Genomic DNA, 16,675 nt, shown 5'->3' with positions numbered 1-16,675 from the left:
AAATATTCAAGTATCTTCACTTTAAGCAAACAAATTGTGTCATCTGCATAGTGCAGTTTACTAAGGAGTCATTCTACAATCTTGATATAGTGTTGTTCTTTGTATAGCCCAGCTTCTCAGGTTATTTGTTCAATATACAGATTAGCTAAATATAGTGAGAGGATATAACCCTGGTGCACATCTTTTCTGATTTAAAATTGTATTCCATTGTTCTGCTTGAACAATTTCCTCTTGGCTGATGTATAGATGTCTCACAAGCACAATTAAGCTTTCTTCAACCTCCATTCTTTATAATGTTATCCATGATTTGCTATGACCCACTAAGTTGAATGCTTTGAATAGTCAACAGCACACAAATATAAATATCTTTCTAATGTTCTCTTCTCTCTGCTAAGATTTAACTGGCATAAATAATTACATTCTTCACCTCACATCTTCATCTGAACCCAGCTTAAGTTTAAATTAGCATAGCTTTGAAAAAACTGTTGTCATTGTTGCTGGGTGCCAGTAAGTCAGCTGCCTCACAGCCACCCTTTGAACAATAGATCTGAACATTTTCCTGTTCTGCACCATCCTTATGATCTTGGATACACTCAAATCCATCACTGACATAATAAGATTATCATCAGAATAATAAAAACCAAAACCCAAACCCACTGTTATGTAGTCAATTCTGACTCTACTGACCCTGTAAAATGGAGCAGAACTGCTTAGTAGGGTTTCCAAGTATACATGTCTTTACAGAATGAGACTGCCTCATCTATCTCTTGTGGAGTAGCTGGTTGGTTTGAATTCTTTTCTCTTCAGTTAGCAACTGAATACATTAACTGAATCACTAGGGTTCCCTTAGCATAATTAATAGTGACCTTTCTCGGGCATTCTGTTAACTACCAGGTTCTATGCAAGACACTCAAACAATGGTGCTTTCAATCCAATCATCCAGTGATCAATGAGATATGTTGTTGTGTACCATCAAGTCGGAACTGACCCATAGCTAAATCTCAGGCAGATTTTCAAGGCAGTTAACCACATGAGAGGAGACTACCTATAGATACTACCATTTAAAAACTGTGAAAACTGAGCCTTTCTGAGTTCTCTGTCTTAACCTGGGTGGATCCATTCCCAGAGTTCATGCACTTTCTTAGTTAATTGTTTTTTTTCTCTTAAATAAAATTTTTAGTTTATACTGTTTTGCTTACAAAGTTCATATGCGTTGTTTTTAACATCGGATCTCTCTCATTTCCTTTACCCAGCCTTCCCTCTACCCATCAAACTGTGTGACCCTATGACTACCCCCTGCCCATCCTCACCCCTCTGCTCCTACCCTCCCACCTTGGATTCTCATACACATTTTACTAGTTAACTATTTCTACAATAATGGTCTTATACAGTATTTGTTCTTATGAGACTGAGTTAGTTCAATTAGTATAATGCTCTCCAGTCCTGCACAAGTTATGCAGTGATTTTTTTTCAAAATCACTGCTCCTGCATGCTGCATAGTATTCCATTGTGTGAATGGACCACAATTTTTAAATCCGTTCGACTGTGGTTGGACATTTGAGCTGTTTCCATGTTCTTGTGATGGTGAATAACGATGCTGTGAACACTAGTGTAAAAATCTCCATTTTTGCCTCAGTTCTAATTTTCTTAGAGTATATTCTAAGCAGAGGAATAGCTGAGTCATATGGAATTTCTATGTTCTGCTTTTTCAGGAAACACCAAACTGTCTTCCAAAGTGGTCATACCATTGTACAATCTCACCAACAGTATACGAGAGTTCTAATCTCTCCACATCCTCTCCCACATTTATTACTTGCTGTCCTGTCAAACTTTGCACTGCTGCTGGGGTGAGACAGTATCTCAATGTGGTTTTGATTTACATCTCTCTGATTGCTAGTGATTTTGAGCATTTCTTCATGTGTTTCTTGGCCATCTGAATATCTTCCTCTGTGAAAAGTCTTTCCATGTCTTGCCCATTTTATAATTATGCTACCAGTCTTTTTCTTGTGGAGACCCTGTAGGATTCTATAAACTTTTGATATGAGACCCTTGTCTGAAATGGTAAGTCTGTAGGTTTTCTTTTCACTCTGTTGGAAAATTTTTTTGATGTTATAGGGATTTAATCTTGAAAAGGTCCCATTCATCAATTTTATCCTCTCCTGTCGTGTATTTCTGGCTGTATTTGTCAGCCTTTTTATATCAAGAGCTAGGCCTTCTAAGCTTAGTTCAACATTGTCTCTTATGATCTTTTTGGTTTGGGGCTTTACCCCCAGATCTCTGTTCTACCTTAAGTTGATTTTTGTGTTTGGTGAGAGGTGTGCATCCTGCTTCAGCTCTGTGCACATAGTATAGTTTTGCCAGTGCCATTTGTTGAAGAGGCTGGTATTTCCCCATTTGATAGGTTTTGTTTCCTTGTCAAATATCAGTTGTTCTTTCTTATGCAACTCTAGCAAGACCCATCAAAGAGAAAAATATGGCAGCACACTGACATGCAACACAATGAAGGAGAAAAGCAAGCAACACAACAGTGAATTAAGACTTCAGAGGAATGGTCCACACACAGAATGATGAAGAGAATAACTATTCTTCTCCCTACTCTTTTTTTTTTAATGGACAAGGTTTTGTTTGTTTTAGTTAGTTGAAATCATACACTTCATCTGGTTTTACATTGTTCATTCTTCTCTTTCAAGTAGAAATAAGTTTAAACTTAAAGAAAAGTTGAAGGACTAGCACAAAGAACTTTTTTTCTATAAACCATATGAGAGTAATTTACCAATACTAGGCCTCCGAGGAACCCAGTACTTGAGTGTGTATGTCCTCCCACACAATACAGCCATTGAAATACAAAAATAATATCTATTCATTGCTGTGATTATTCTTCTGCTGCCAAAACAGCTCCAGCTTGCCCAGACCTTACAGACAACAGAATCAAACATGGCCCAGTCCAGAGCCATCTGCATGAGCTTTAATATTTGAGTTCATTATGGCAACTATGATATCACCCATCGTATTTAAGGTTCCTCTCATTTGGGTTGGACAAATACTCAACTTATTTGAGTGACTGCTTTCTGCTGAAGATGCAGAACAAGTGAGCTTGGGTCTCACAATCCTTGCTTCTAAGGAGCACCCTGGCGTATTTCCTCTATGACGGTTTTTGTGTCTTCTTTTGGAAGTTTACTGTATGTTCACTATTCAGGGCCAACAGACATCAATTCTTCCCTACTTCTTGCACTATCTAGCTTTTACAAGCATATGAGAAACTGAAAAGATCATGGCCTGGATGCCATCTGATCTTCAAATAATACTTTGCCAGTTGTCTCAATCATGCTCAGAAGCAAGCAGACCCAAGCCAGAATGACATGTTGTGTTTTATTTTCATTCCTCTTCAGTCTCCTTCAGTCTAGGGCAGTTCTTCAGGCTCCTCTTGAACCTCTTCACCTTGAGACTTGTGAAGATCCAAGCCAGCTATTTTGTTAAGTATCCTTCAATCTGGATTTGTCTTATGTCTCCATGATTAGCTACAGGTTATGTGTCTTAAGCGAGAATATCACATGCCGTGTCTCTTCTCTGCCTCTTATCAGAGGATACACAACTGTAGTACGATTTCCATCACTTCATTAAGAGTGTGTCTTACTGTCAAGCGTCTCCTCTTCGCTTTGTAATCAATAGCGACTTTGGATGGAGGTATGTGAAGCTATGTAAGGATCCTGCTCCTCATCTCAACTTCCATCAACTAGTTTCAGCATTCAATGCTGTTTTCCAGTTGAATTAGTTATTACGTGTGACTACAGGAGTTACCAAATGATGGTTTTCAAATGCCATCACCCCATCTACATTAACTGACAGTCTACTCTTAAAGAATTCTTTCTCTTCTCCCCATTAATAATCTTCATATCAGTATGAACTTACACATTCCTATTAAGTGATAAAATTCTGTTACTATTCTCATTTATTTTGTCAAATTGTTCCCAGTCTGGTTAGTGGGGATCCCTTTAATCTGACTTTTATGTCCTTGTGATGCCCACCTCTTTCTTTGTCCTGCTTGGTGGTTTCCTTTTTATTGATGTGCCTCCTATCTTCCTTTCCCCACAATTTCAGTCCCTTCCATACACCCCCAAAGAGAAGTTAAAGATAGGGATGTTTGGGATTTGAACCCCTTGTATAGTTTGAAAAGGAACAGAAACCAGAACAATCACTGGATGTGAGACTGACAACCAAGAAGTCCAAAGGAGAGTGGGGAAAGTGACAGACAAAGGGGGAGAAAGAAGGTACTAGGGTCATCTCCACCACTATCCCCGTTAGGAGGGGCTGGAGGGAAAGCCTCAAGCACTAAGAAGTGCAGGTCTTGAATAAGGAAAGTTGTTGAGCCTGAAGAAAGAAGAGTGGGTCAAGAAAGGGGGAATACCTTTGTCTTTGTAGAATGGGAACGCGCGCGCGCGCGCACACACACACACACACCCCTCAAGGGAAGCAACTTCACAGATCGCAGATACCTTCATCACTGCAGGCAATGTATACAAAGAAGTCTTCTTCTTCGTGGTTTCCTGGTATAGCTGACCCATTGTGGCATTGGTGGGTGGAATGACATTACTGACAAAGAAAAACAAGGCATCTTCAGCTTGCAGATGAATTCACTTCTGGATCAAGAAGTTGAACTAACCAGTGGTGAGATCAGAAGGCACCAGGTTTCTTTCTTTCGGTCCAGATCTCTTATCTGACTTTTGGGAGCTTTCTCTACTATCCTTAGGACCCAGTCTGGGTATTTCTTTCAGATCTTCGAGCTCTCAGAGCAGTGCTTCTTGAATGGATGCTCCTTTTTATACATGAACTTCATTCTCCCAGAGATCCAGCTGGATGGAGCAGGGCTGAGGGAACCTGGAGGGGGTGGAACGAGAGCTCATCTTTCTTTCTGTTATAGCAAGGCTCATCTTGTGATTGGTCTGCCTCAACCCTGTAATCAGCAATTTATTCCAAAAATCCTGGATCCTTCCATTGGAGAATAGAGACAACGATCTTGGCACCAGGTCTAGTCTTTGCTATTCCGGTGGTGCTGCTCTAAGGTGGACAGAGTTAGTAACCTGTCTGTCGAACTATCTGTCTGTCTCTAGTAAGCGAACCTAAGATTATTCCTAATGGTCCTCATCTCTGGATAGTCAAGTCTTTAGGCAATCCTTTCCTCTTGAACATGGAATGGACCTAGTGATTTACTTCCAATAAGCAGAATATATGGCAGAAATTATGAGACTCCTTTCTATGAAGATGGTATCAAAACAGAAGAAGGAAGTCCCTGCCCCTCCCAAAACTGGAGCCTAAGCAAAGGCATTAAAGGCCAATAAAGCAGTCCTGAAGGGCGTCCACAGACCCCCCCCCACACACACACAAAGATCTATACCTCACCTACCTTCCAGCTGCCTAACACACTGAGACCTTGAAAGCAGCCCAAACACCCCCAGATCACCCCCAGGAGAAACAAGCTTGGCCACTATGCCATCATCAAGTTTCCTGTGGATGTCAAGGCCAATATGAGCACCAAATCAAACAAGCTGTAGAAAAGCTCTATGACACTAATATGACCAAGGTCAACACCTTCATCATGCCTGATGGAGAGGAGAAGGCCTATGTTTGACTTACTCTTGACTATGATGCTTTGGATGTTGCCAACAAAACTACAATCATCTAGACTCAATCCAGATGGCTAATTCTAAATACAAAGTTTCTCTCACACACACAGAAAAAACAGTTATGGGATATCGCTTTCAAGTTCACTTTTTAAAAATACCAAGACTTCCATTTTAGACCTTCTCTCTCATTTTCTCACTCACTCTGAAGGAAGATAACTGTCATATTGCAAGCGACTCAGGACAGCCTCACATGGAAGGAACCAAGAGTACCAAGAGTGAGAGAATCAATCTGGTGGACAATCACTTGAGTAAGTGTGGAAGCAGATCCTCCCTAACCGAGTCCTGAGGTGAGGCCACACCTTGGATGACAGTTGTCAGCAGCCCTGTGAGAGGACTTGAGGCAAAGGACCCAGCTAACACACTCCTAGAGTTTGACCCAAAGAAATTCTGAGATAATGAATATGTGCTATTGTTTTAATCCTGTAAGTCTTGGGTTAATTCATTACACAGAAATAAAATATTAAATACATGCACATAATACTTTCTAGATCTATGCTATAGACTAAAAACACTGAGCTCACATTTACACCTCCAATTTCCATTCAATGTCTAAAAGTAATTCTCATTTTCTTCCTTTCTGTATTTATGGCTTCGTCTTTTGAGAAAACATGCTCTCATTTTACTTAATATATTTATTTATTTATTGGAAAAGTCTCTCCTCTCTCATAACCAGTTTCCTCTGTTTGTCACAATCTCTCTCTCCCAGAATGTAGACATCCTCCTTACCCTAATTGGACCTAATATACTGGTTTAAAGGAATGATCACCTTCTACCTCATGTGGACCCTTCTTTATTCAGTAAACACAATGGTTTTTAGAAGACTTATTCTAGAAGAGAAGGAAGAAAAAAGATAGGCAATACAGAATACCAAAACTGATTTTTAAAAAAAAATAGGAAAAACAGAAGCATTAGCTCGAAAGAAAGCAAGAAATTGTAAGTGATCCACTCATCCAGAAGGTGACAGAGACAAAGTCTTTCAGACTCTAAACAGAGAAATCATCCTTATACTATTCAAAAGCGCTCGGGTGGCCTAGGGGTAAGAAGCTGCTTGGTAAAAGCAAGGTGAGCGATCTCCTCTCGTGTTGTTTACGGCCTTTGATAACCCACTGGAGAGTCAGCCATGAGTCGTTTCTGACTTGATGGTATATAACAACAATACTATTTAACAGGAGTTCTGGTGGCTTAGTGGTAAGGAGTTGCACTGCCAACCCAAAGGCATGTGGTTTGAATCCACCTGCTTCTCCAAGAGAAAAAGATGGGCCGTTTCCTCGTGTGCAATTTACCATCCCTGAAAAACTCACAGGAGGGTAGGCTATGAGTTGATTCTGACTTAAAAGTACGTAATAACAACATTCTATTTAAATCATTCCAAAACCAAATTAAGAACTATCTCAAATCATTCTACATATCTGGTACAACTCTGGTTTCAAAACTTTACCAAAGAAATAAAAACTCCATATAAGTAATGGGAAACTGAATCCAATAGTGATACATGACCTAGCAGATTTATCTTCAGAATTCAGGGAACACTAAGGAATCTCCTCCCTTCAAATCACTGTCAAAGGAGAAACAGGCACACCTTGGAGATCTTACACCTTTGGTTCCAGATCACTTCTGTAAAGTGAATGCCACAATTAAAAAAGCCACAAGGTAATTTTTTTGCTTCCCAATATGTACAGATGTTATGTTCACCACTCTACTATATATGTACCCTCTACTGGAGTTTATTAAGGCTCTGTCTAACATGCTTTGGACATGTTGCAAGGAGGGACAGGTCCTTGGAGAGGGACATCATGCTTGGGAGGATGCAGAGACAGCACAAAAGGGGAAGGCCCCCTATGAGGTGGATTGATTCAGTGACTGGGGTAATTGGGATGGGTGTATCGGAGACGGTGTGATTGGCACAGGACAGAGTTTAGGGATGTTGTACATAGGGTCGCTATGAGTCGCAGGCAACTCAACAGCACATAACAACAACAACAACTGTAGTTTATTAAGTAGGTTCACTCTCAACTGTAGTTTCCACTATGTTCACTCTCCTGTAAAGGTTATTAAGTACATAAAAGTATTACCAAAAACTTCAAAATATGTGAGAATTACTAAAATTTGACATGAAAACAAAACACAGAGTAAGCACAAGTTATTGGAAAAATGGTGTCAACAGACTTGCCCCACAAAGGGTTGCTACAAACCTTCAATATTTGGGGAAAAATAATAATCAAGAACGTAATATACAAAAAGCATGACAAAATGAAATATGCCTAGACTTGGACACAGCAACTGATATCAAGTGGAATCTTTAAAAAAATTCAGACTCTCCCAACTGTGAAAGTTAGGACGGTTTTGGTTACAAGTAGCAGGATCCAAGCAAAGGCTAAGCAGACAGGGATATTTCACCAGCATCGATAAATCAGAACAAGAAAATAGAAATACTGGAAAGGAAGAAGCAACACTGTATTTTATATCTGTCCGTTACAGAATAAATATTCTAAAATCAATAACTTTCTCATAAATCAACAATGACCAGCTTGAAAACTCAATGGAGAAAAAGTCAATTTACAGTATCAGCAAAATGTGCATCAAGTACCCAGAGGATTAAATCTTGTGAGGTACAACCATGGAAGACATGTACAATCCTCTGCTTGGGGACACAAAAGGAGGCTCAAATAAGACAACAATATACAATGTTCCTGGTAATAAGATGTATGTTGTACTTGCATTCGCCTATCCCAAAGAAATCTATTCATTTAATCGAAGTTTAAAGGTGCTGTTTCTAAAACTTGGCAATTTAATCATAAAATTCAAGTGGGAGAATCTATGTGCAAAAATCCCCATTTTGCAAAGAAAAAAATTCATATGTTGCCTGCTAGGTAACAGCTTAACTAGGAAAATTTAAAAATCATTTACTACTGAATCAGTTCAAACTCATGGCAATCAAACATGTATCAGGGTAGAACTGTGCTCAGTAGAGTTTGCAACGACTGGCCTCTCTCCAGTATATGACCAAGCCTTTCTTCTGAGCATGGTGGCCTTCTGCACCAGCCAGGGACTCCTAGCAACTGATGACATATTGTGTGCTCATGCTGTTCTTGGCATGGGCTGCTTCACGTGTATCAGTGCACCCTGGATTTTAGTGATTCCCCCCAACAACGCTAAGAAGGATATCTTCCTGCAGCTTAGAGATGTTTAAGTAAATATGCCAATTAAGGCAGAAATACTAACTCTCAGGAATCTATTTTTGAACCTAGGACTCTTATAAATTCGGAGTTTAAAATTTATCTACTATGCTGATTAAACATATTACAAAGCTAGAGAAATTAAAACAAGCTCAGATTGAAAGGCAGCTCCATTGAGGAAAAGGTATGGGGGAGGAAAAATATATATTCCTACTAACATAAAAATAAAATTATAGATTTGTTTTCCTTATATTTTCATTTTCCCAATATTTATTGTGGTCAACAACATAAAAGAAAAATATGTGCATTTCATTACTTTTTCCCCAAAGCAAGAGTTATTGGATATATCTATCAACTCTACTGTTCTTTCTGTAATTCATTGTTTTATTACCTTCTCCTTATTTCCTTTGGTGCATTGTGTCCTAAGTTTCTTGAGTTAGATCTTTTATTCTTTCATTTAAGAATGAAGCACTTCTTGCTCATTTATTTTACCAAACGACTTTTGTATTCTCTTTAAGTTGTGAAAAAAAAATCCTGTGAGGCTGTTTATCAGAATTTTATTAAAGGTATAAATTAATCTGTGGTAAAGTGAAATGTTTGCATATTGAATCTTCTCAACAAGGAGTCTATCCCTCCATTTATCCAAGCCCTCTTTTATGTCTTTTTGGAAAATTTTATGGTTTTATTCCTATGGGCTCTGGACATTTTTCAATATTTCATGTGAAAGAAATACATTTCTCCCCTCCATAAGTTATTGCTACTTTACAAAACTAACTTGTGAATCGAGTTTATTTTGTAATGAGTTTCCTTTATAAACTTTTTTTTGCAGTTTCTCTAGGATTTTCAAGGTTAAAAAAACATATAGTCTACATTCTATAAAACTTTGTTTTGTTTTATTTGTTTGTTTTCTTTTTCTTAAATAACTGCATTACCTAAAACTTCTAGAATGTTGTCAGCTAACAATGGGTATGGTGGATGTTTTTGTCCAGCTTCTGACTATAATGTCAGAATCTTTAATACTTGTGTTTGACTAAAATTTTATTTTTATAATTGTAGGTTCACATAAGAAAAATACATGTACCCTTGACCTAGTTACTCCAATGATAAAGACTTGTAAAACTATAATAAAATATTATACTAGATACTGACATTGGCACAAAACACCAATCACAGAGTTTCCCAGTTGAGTAGTGGTGCTGGAGAAGAGTACTGAAGACCCCATGGACTGCCAAGAGAACAGATAAGTCTTGGAGAGGGTGCATCCACAGTGCCTCTTGGAGACAAGGATGGTGAAGCTTCCTCATTCAAACTTTGGACATACAGCTAGATGAGACCATTCACTGGACAGGGAGATCATGCTTGGAAAGATAAAAGGTTAGTGAAGGAGAGGCAGACCCCCCAATGAGATGCATTAACATGGTGACTGCAGCAGTGGGCTTGAGTGTTTAGGAGATGATAAGGATGACAAAGGACAGGGCAGGGTTCAAGTTGGCTGTTCATTGGGTCACAATGAGTTGTACTCAACTTGACAAAATCTGTACGACAAAGGACAGGGCAGGGTTCAAGTTGGCTGTTCATTGGGTCACAATGAGTTGTACTCAACATGACAAAATCTGTACGACAAAGGACAGGGCAGGGTTCAAGTTGGCTGTTCATTGGGTCACAATGAGTTGTACTCAACTTGACAAAATCTGTACGAGTACTTCTGTTGTTGCTGTGGTTAGACGCCACTGAATTGATTTCAACTCATGGAGACCCTATGAACAATGGATGTGAACCTTGCCCTATCTTATGCCATCCTCATCATCTGATATACTGAAGGCCATTGTTACAGTGTGTGAATCCATAGTGTTGAGGGTCTTCCTCTCTTTCACTGACCTTTCCCAACTTGATGTCTTTTTTCAAGGGGAAGCCTTCCTAACATGTTTTGGGTATACCGTTTCACCATCCTTGCTTCTAAGGAACAACCTGGTTGAACTTTCTCTAAGATGTATTTCTTTGTAGCTTTGTCCAAAAAAAACCAGCTCATCAACGTTGGGTTGGAACTGACTCATAGGTGACCCTCCAGGGGGGTTCCCAAGGACGTGAATCAAGAGAGGTGATGACCCATATTTCTCTAAAGGAGCTTCTGGTAGATTTGAACCACCAGAGACCCTTGACCTTTGTGTTTAACAGAACAATTCCCTATGGACTAGGCCACTAGAGCTCCCTATGAAAGTATTTTTTTCCTTTTCATTAGTTCTTTAAAATTTTGCGATACAGATGTTCTTGTTGTTGTTGTTATGTGTCATTGAGTTGTTTGTGACTCATAGTGACCCTATGTACAAGAGCTCTAAAGGCTGTTCTATCCTGTGCCAACCTACCCATCTCAAATGCACTTATTCCCACTGCTCCAGTCACAGAATCCATCCATCTCATCGAGGGTCTTCCTCTACTTCGCTGCCCCTCCACTCTGCCAAACATGATGTCCCTCTCCAAGGACCAGTCCCTCCTTGCAACATGCCCAAAGTATGTCAGACGAAGCTTCAGAGTCCTTGACTCCAAAGAGCATTCCAGCTTCACCTTCTCCAAGACAAGCTTGTTTGTTCTCCTAGCAGTCCATGGTATATTCAACACTCTTCTCCAGCACCAAAGCTCAAAGGAATCAATTCTCTATCAACCCTATTCACTGTCCAACTCTCTGATGCATAGCACGTAATTGCGAAGACTATAGCCTGGATCATGCGCACCTTAGTCTCCAGCCTGACACCATTGCTCTTCAGTGCTATTCAGAGGTCCCTCATAGCCTGCTTTCCCAATGCAATTTGTCTTTTGATTTCCTGGCTGCTGTTACCAAGGGTGTTGATTGTGGAGCCAAGCAAACTAAAACTGTTTACTAACTCAACCTCTTCACCATCCATACTGATGCTTCCAATTGGCCCCGTGGTGAGAATCTTTGTTTTCTTGATGTTGAACTTCAATCCATATAGGAGGCTGCAGTCCTTGACCTTCTGCAGCAAGCGCTTCAGGTCCTCCTCTGTTTCAGCAAGTAGAGTTGTGTCATCTGTATAACGCAGGTTGTTGATGACTCTTCCATCAATCCTGATGCCACATTCCTCTTCGTACAGCCCAGTGTCTCAGATGATCTGTTCTGCATACAGATTGAAAACAGATGGTACAGATGAGGTTTTACATTTATAACCACAGCATAACTACAAAGCCATTTCATTGCCATAAGGATCCCTTCCGTTGTTTTTGTATAGCCACACCTACAGCTTTCTCTCTTGTCCTTGTTAGGTGCCATCAAGTAGAGTGTGACTCATAGCAACGCTATGAACAACAGATATGAACCCTGTCCTTTCCTGTGCCATCTTAATCATCTATGAATCACGTGAGCTCATTGCTGCAATCACTGTGTCAATCCACTTTGTGGAGGTTATTTTTCTCCTCTGCTGTCCCTCTCCAATGAATAGCCTCTCCTAGTAATATGCCCAAAGTATGTGAGATGAAGCTTTATCATCTTTGCCTGCAAGGAGCATTCTGACTTCACCTTCTCTGAGACATAGTTGTTTGTTCTTTTGACTGTCCATGGGATATTTAAGACTATTCTCTAACATCACAGCTCAAAGGCACAGATTCTTCTTCTGTCATCCGTATTCACTGTCCAGCTCTCTGATGCATAGCAAGTGACTGGAAAGACCACGGCCTGAATCAGGCACATCTTGGTCCTCACACAAACATCACTGTTCCCCAATAACTTGGAGAGATCTCTTAGCACAGACTTCGCTGTGCAATATATCACTTGATTTCCTAAATACTGGTCCAAGTACACTGCCTGTCAATCCAAGTAAGATTTCGGTCTTTCCTCCATCCATCATGAAGTTGCCTATCAGTCTGGAACTGGTAGTGAGAATTTTTGTTTTCCTGACATTGAGACACAATCTATATTAATGACTGTATTCTTTGATCCTCTACAGCAAGCACTTCAAATCTCTTCACTTTCAGCAAGCAAGGTTGTGTACAGCAAGCACTTCAAATCTCTTCACTTTCAGCAAGCAAGGTTGTGTGATCTGCATAATAAAAGTTATTGATGAGTCTTCCTCCAATCCTGATGCTAAATTCTTTTTCCTAGAGTCCAGCTTCTCACATAATTTGGTCAGTATAAAGATTGAATAGGTATGGAAGGAGGATGCTACCCTGGCTGACACACACTTTTCCTAATTTAAAACCATTTAGTGTTCCTTTGCTCTGTTCACACAACAGCTTCTTGGTCTAGGTCTAGGTTTTGCATGAGCACAATTAAATGTTCTGGGATTCCCCTTATTCTCAATGCTAGCCATGGTTTGTTATAATCCACAGAGTCAAATGCCTTTGCACAGGCAATAAAGCACAACTAGGCATACTTCTGGTAGTCTTTGCTTTCAGCCAGGATCCATTTGACATCAGCAATGATATCCCTGGTGTCACAGCCTCTTTCTTCTAAATCCAGTTTGAATATCTAGCATTTCTCCATTTATTATCTAGTAGTTTTTTTAAATCATATTCAGCAGGATTTTGCTGCTAGTAATGTGATATTTTGTGATATTAATGATATTGTTCAATAATGTCCACATTCTATTGGATCATTTTTCATGGGAATATGTACAATATGGTCAGTAAGCCAAACAGCTGTCGTCCAAATTTCCTAGCACAGACTGGTGGGCTTGTACAGGGCTGCTTCTGTCATTTGAAACATGTCAATTGGTATCTCATCGATTCCTGGGGCCTTATTTTTTTGCCAAAGCCTTAACTGCAGCTTGAACTATCATATTATGGAGTCTCAATGTATGGGACCATGGCTTCTGGGGTTTCTAAGAATGAATTCACAGATTCCAATTATTTATGGTTATTTTTTTTTTTAGCTGATTCTTCTTCTTTTGAGTTTTGCCACATCGGCAAATCAAAGCCCTTCATTGGCTAAAATCTTTCCAACAGTCAAGTCTACCTACTTAGTAGGCAGACTCTACTCTGAGAAAGGGAGGAGCTCTGGTGGCTTAGGGGTAAGGAGTTAAGCTGCCAAAGCAAAGATAAGTGGTTCTAATCCACCAGCTGCCCATCAGAGGAAGATTAACAATCTTCTCAATTTAAAGCCTCTGAAAATGCAATGGAGGGACATCTGATTTGATAGCAATGAGGGTTTCTTTCAACTTTGAGAAGGAAGCTCTTCCCTGGTCACTTTTTGAGTATCCAACCTGAGGGGATCATCTCCTGGCACTATACTAAACAATGTTCCAACACTACTCACAGGGTTTTATTTCAGAAATGGGTGACCATTATTACAAAAATGTCACAAAGGCTGGAGAATCAGCTCACAAAAGGCAGCAGACAAGCCTCAGGAGCAGTGAGAATGGCAGTCCACTCACACCACAGGACAAGTCCCATGAGGACACAAGGGATGTGACCACCAAACCCGAGGGGTCCAGCTCACAGCATTCCCAGGCCAAACTCTGAAGCTCATACCATGTCCACTTCTGGCCCCCACAAAATGAGTTCGCCTTAGCTCTTTTCACTTTATGTCACAAGCTTCCTTTCAGACTTCCAGACAGATGTTCCTAATTGGCTACCATAGGTCACTTGCCAATATACTTTAAAGTGAGAATTTCCACCACTCATTAAGATACACCTAAAATAGAAAATTCCACAAAAACAGAAAAGAGGATCTACTCTGACCTTATTTGTCTGTCCTCCATGGTCTTCACAATTACTTGCTTTATGTACCAGAGAGCTGGCCTATGACTAGGGATGACAGAAGAAGAATTGATGCCTGTGAGTTGTGGTGCTAGAAAACAGTCTTGAACATACCATGGATGGCCAAGAAAACAAATAAGCCTGTCTTGGAGAGGGTGAAAACAAGTTTCTCCTTGGATGCTAGGATTTTTAAGCTCCATCTCACATCCTTTGGGCACCTGGCCAAGAGGGACCAGTCCTTAGAGAAGGACAACATGGTTGGAAGGGTAGAGGGTCAGAGCAGGAGAAGACAACTCCAGATGAGATGGACTGACACAGTAACTGGGGTTAAGGGAGTATGTTCAGTAAGACTGGCTCAGGACAGGGCAGGCTTCAGAGCTGTTGTACATAGGGTCACTATGAGTCGCAGGTGTCTTGAGGCCACATAACAACAACATACTCAATTCTACATTCCGGGAGAACAGCCCATGTTGTGGTTCAATCCACTATTCTAATTTTCCATAGTGGCAATTCTGCTCTTTATCTCCTAGATGTATGTAGTTAGTAATTTTTAGGTTTCTTTTCCATTCTTCATTTAAGCTTATAATTCATTCCCAAGTAGTTATCTTGCAAAGACCACTGCCAAAAACTTTTGTTGGGCATGATCATATACACAGCTCCTCCCATCAAGAGGTGAAGATTATGTCCCTCTTCTTGAATCAGGGTTGAAGTGGCTTTATAGGATTTCCAATCCTAGGTCTTTAGAGAATTGGCACATCCCCCTTTCTCTCTTTGGTGTGCCAATCCCATACAAAGATGGTCAGGCCGCAGAGACAAAGGAAGTCTCCAGCCTTTTCTACTACCAGGTACAAAATGGGTTGGTGAATCCATGCTGGACTTTGTTGCTGTTGTTGTTGCTGTTAGCAATACAGGTGAAAAAGGCTTACTAAGGTAATATGCTAGAGGCATAGCTAGTGAAGGAGGGCTATGAAAAAGAGCTAAAGAGGAAAAACAAAGAGGAGAAAAATGGGCAAAAGATCCCTGGAAAGAAAAGGGAAAGGGTTCAAGGCAAACTTTACATCATTCTGTGAGTAGAAAAGGAGAGAACAAAGACGTGCTGGACATTCTAGATGTCTAGAAGCCTAGTTTATATCAGAATCCTACACTGCCTCATGGAGCAGACAGAGCACCACGTGGAGCTGAACTGCCTGAGTTATTCTGCCCCATTTCTTTCCCTTAGGATCATGAGCAAATCAGAATGTGTGTTCAGTTCCCCAGTCTTGGGGTAGTCCATTACATAGATCAGATACAATCCCATAGCTATCTACTTCATTTTTCATCTCACTTTGCTGTTTTATTCCTCTCATCTTGGTCTTCTCCCCACTAAGGCATTCTTTAGTTCAGAGATGTCACAGTTTTTTACAATCTATTCAGAGTTCTAGGCAGTTTTCTAAAATTGTATTCTAGTTATTCCCTGCATTTCTCCATCATCCAGTTGGTATTTCCTTTCTCATGTTCTGCAGTTTGTCTTTTTACTTAATAGAACAAGTTAAATGTTTGCCCTCATTTATTTTTGAGAGTAAAGTACTATATCAAGATTACAGATTACAACAAAGTAGGTGGTATTCCTTGATCCCATCACTGTCCTTTTAGAGGCAGATGTATCCCCTCCTCTTATTTGCAGGAAGACAGCTGTAGAAGACTCTATAACCTACAAAAATGTCAGCCCAACTCCCAGGGTCTGCTCTCCCAGATTTATTTAGTATGGAGTTGGTATAATATGGTGAAATCTTGTCCTACTCCCTACTGTACAGCTTTCTGAAACTTTGAACCTATGATTTCACCATTCATTGCAATCACTGTCCATAAATGTCACCTACAGGCATGGAGATACACATAAGGGTTATACCTCTTTCATTGCAAAGCACTACATTTAACATCACCCTATAAAACACTGCTGTTTCCCAGCTGCTGTAGTCTCTAAATTAATGTAGAAATATTAGTGAGAAAGCAGAACAGGCAGCACCCACACAGTAGTAGGACAGTTTCCCAGTTTCCTGATTGGTTTGACCTCAGAGTGTCTTTGGGTAGCCAGGGGAGGAGGAACAAATTGCTCTGTTTTGTTTCAAGAAG

The sequence above is a fragment of the Elephantulus edwardii genome, unplaced genomic scaffold (genome assembly GCF_000299155.1).
Source record: "Elephantulus edwardii isolate Elephantulus edwardi_28Jun2011 unplaced genomic scaffold, EleEdw1.0 scaffold00011, whole genome shotgun sequence".
Taxonomy (NCBI): domain Eukaryota; kingdom Metazoa; phylum Chordata; class Mammalia; order Macroscelidea; family Macroscelididae; genus Elephantulus; species Elephantulus edwardii.
This window is presented reverse-complemented; position numbering follows the sequence as displayed.